We start from the raw sequence: 3,660 nt of genomic DNA, 5'->3' as shown, positions 1-3,660 counted from the left end.
GCCACCTTAGGTGTACGTGGCTGGCACCTTAGCTGGTTGAGCTATAGGCGCCGAGCCATGAATACAAATTTTAATATTAGAGAATAACAGAAAGAGAAAGAGAAATAAAGGAGAATTAATATTTTAATATTATATTAATATTTTAATATTAGAGAATAAGAGAAATAGAAGATTCAAATTGGCTTTAAACTTCTCTCTACAAAACACCAATACCAGAAAACACTGAAGAATGAGTTTTAAGAGAAAATTTTCACAGCTCAAAGTTCTATACCTTGCTGGGTTATTTCTCTGGTAAATATGTTTATGATACTCATGAAAATACTAAAAATTTTCATTTAATAATAATATTTTATTGGTACAATTTTAAATTTTGTTAATAATCTTTATTTTAAATATTTGAATAATTTAACAAAGACTAGGAACCTGAATTCTGGCAAGAAACACCAGAAGACATATTCTAATTCTTGTGTTAAAGTTGACTCAAGTTATTGTTCTTTCCCTGAGTTTATAAACAGAAAAAGAAAGTCTTAAGTATGTTAATTCTTCTAGTTAACTAGATATATATTCATAGAATTGAAAAAAAGAAGTCACTGTATCAACTGTGTGGTGTATATAATGGTATAGAATGAGACATAAACTCATATATTTTAATTTAAAAGAAGTCTACTAGACTTTGAGTAGAATAAAAAATGGGTGAAATTCAAAAACTAACTCAAGATAAATTAAAGACTTAAATATAAGACTTGAAATCATAAAAATATTAGGAGAAAACTTAGAAAAAACTATTCTTGATATTGGTCTAGGCAAAGAATTTATGACTAAAGCCCTAAAAGCAAATACAACAAAAACAAAATAAATAAATGGGGCTTAATTAAAATAAAAATGCACAGCAAAAAATATAATAAGTGGTATAAATAGACAACCTATGGAATAGGAGAAAATATTCTCAAGCTATACATCTGACAAAGAATTAACATCCAGTATCTATAAGGAACTCAAAAAAATAAAAAAGAAAAGAAAACAAATAACTCCACTAAAAAGTGGGCAAAAGACATGAACAGACATTCTTTAAAAGAAGACTTACAGATGGCCAATAAACATAGGAAAAATTTCTCAACATCAGTAATCATCACAGAAAAACAAATTAAAACCACAAGGGGATGCCATCTTAACCTTGTAAGGATGGCTATTATTAAAAAAATAAAAAAACCATAGGTGCTGTCTCAGATGCAGTGAAAAGGGAGTATTTATATGCTATTGGTGGGAATATAAATTAATACAACCTCTATGGAAACAGTATGGAGCTTTCTCAGAGAACTAAAAGTACACCTCCCATTCAATCCAGCATCCTCACTACTGGGTATTGACCCGAAGGAAAGAAAGTAATTTTATCAAAAGGTAACCATACTCATATGTTTATTACAGCACATTTCACAATAGTAAAGGCACGGAATCAACCTAAGTGCCCACCAACGGATGAGTGGATAAAGAAAATGTGATTATTTACCATGGAATACTACTCAGCCATAAAAAATGAAATGTCTTTTGCAGAAACTTGTATAGAACTGGGGCCATTATCCTAAGTGAAGTAACTCAGGAACAAAAAACAAACACCGTGTATTCTCACTTGGGAGCCAAGTGATGGGTATGTGTGGTTACAGCAATATAATGGATATAGGAGGCTCAGAAGGGGAAGCTTTACAGGGGTGTGCAGACTGAAAAATTATCCATTGGGTATACTGTACACTATTCAGGTTATGGGTAACACTACAAACCTGGACTTATCTACTATACAGTTCATCCATGTAACAAAAAACCATTTGTACTCTCTAAATATATTAAAATAAAAATTTGAAAAATGAGTTTGAAATTCAACAAATATCAAAGAAAATAGGTACTATGTGTACTAATACTGGTAGTTCCATAAATCGGAGGTATAAATTTGAGACCATTGTTCAGTCAATTCTCTAATTAATAACTGAGGCCATGCCTCAAAAGTGCCTCAAAGGCACTATGAGATTAAAGGTTACATTCCATAAGATATAAAAATAATCTTTGAAAGTTAAAGCACAGGCAGTCCCTGGGTTATGAACAAGATAGGTTCTGTAGAATTCAACAAATTCTTAAGTTGAATTTGTATTTAAGTTGGAAGAGGTACATTTACCTATTGCCTGTAATAGCCACTGTTTGTAAGTATGAGTTGTACATTGTGGGATGTTTATATCTTGGGGACTGCCTGTAGATTGAAAAAACATTTTTATGGAAATATTTATATTGAACTGAAAACAGAATAGGATGCTTATAGTTGAAAAATATCACATAAGTCTTTATACTAGAAACAGGAATAAGATTGTTTTGTGCTTTTTCTCAGCTTAAGATATTGTCAGAGCAGGACCTTTGAAACAGACATACAGCTCAGAAGGCCACCTTTCCTCTGCAAGTATGAAAAACAGCTATAGTTTATTTTTATTTCCATCATCACTTTTATTAATCGAGAAAGTGCATCAGTCAAGGTTCTCTGGAAAATGAATATATATATGGTGTCCCAAAAGTCATAGGGAAAATGGGAAATTGTACTACATGTACATAGGGAAAATGGGAAATTGTACTACATGTATCTTTATTTACAATATGCATCATATATGTATACACACACATATAGACATGTATTTGGGAGAGAATCAATTTTATTTATATAATATATAAAACTATATACAGTATATTTACATAATATATAGTACAATGTATACCATATATAGAGGGAACTAATTGTATACATATTATATTTATTTATTTATTTTTTGAACATGCATAAATTTTTTTAATTTAAAATAAAATTTGCTTCTCTACGCACATAAATGCTTTACTCTAAATGGTACAATTCCTAGGAGTATGCTGAGACTACATTTATTAGAATTAACTAATAGAAACTGTACCAGAGTGTTCTGCTTTACCCATTTCCTAGATAAATAAGTTCTGGAATGCCCTATTATTAAGCTAATGACTGAAGAGAATTTTTGTTGAAGATGAAGATGTATAACTTAATTTCATGATTTATTAATGATTTTCAGGCTTTGAATTGCCAAAGGTATGTAGAAGAATCAAGGGTTCCGGCTAACAATTTATTTTCCATGTTGTCTTCTTTTCTTTATGAATGTCTAAACAGGACATTAACCTCGGCTCATGTCAGGATGCAAACAAATAAATGTTCATCAACACATGCATTTGGTCTTCTGTAATCTTTAAAATATTTTAGTAGTATTACATTTTTGTATCATTATTTCAACAGTGTCCTCACTGAAAGCATCTGTATGATTTTTCTCTGTTAAATGACAGTTCCAGGTAGTGACAAGCAGTTTAGAGATTTCTGTGCTACAATCAGCCGTGAGACGAACTCTAGGTCAAAGGAGTATTTTGACTGCGGGGTTCCAATGTTAACTCTCCAATTATCTAAGTACTGTCTTTTTTATTTTATTATTTTTTAAAAATTAAATCATAACTTTGTACATTGAAGTACTGTCTTTTTTAGTTCCTTACACTGCTATTTGTTTTACAATTTGCCACATTATTATATTTATTTATTATAAGGAATTGGTATGCTCTTTGTCTCTGAAGGGTCCGAGTCAAGTAGGAAAGAAATATGTAAACATTTGGTAATGT

Source organism: Otolemur garnettii, unplaced genomic scaffold (genome assembly GCF_000181295.1).
Source record: "Otolemur garnettii isolate 467f Iridium unplaced genomic scaffold, OtoGar3 scaffold00145, whole genome shotgun sequence".
In the NCBI taxonomy this organism is placed as follows: Eukaryota; Metazoa; Chordata; class Mammalia; order Primates; family Galagidae; genus Otolemur; species Otolemur garnettii.
This window is presented reverse-complemented; position numbering follows the sequence as displayed.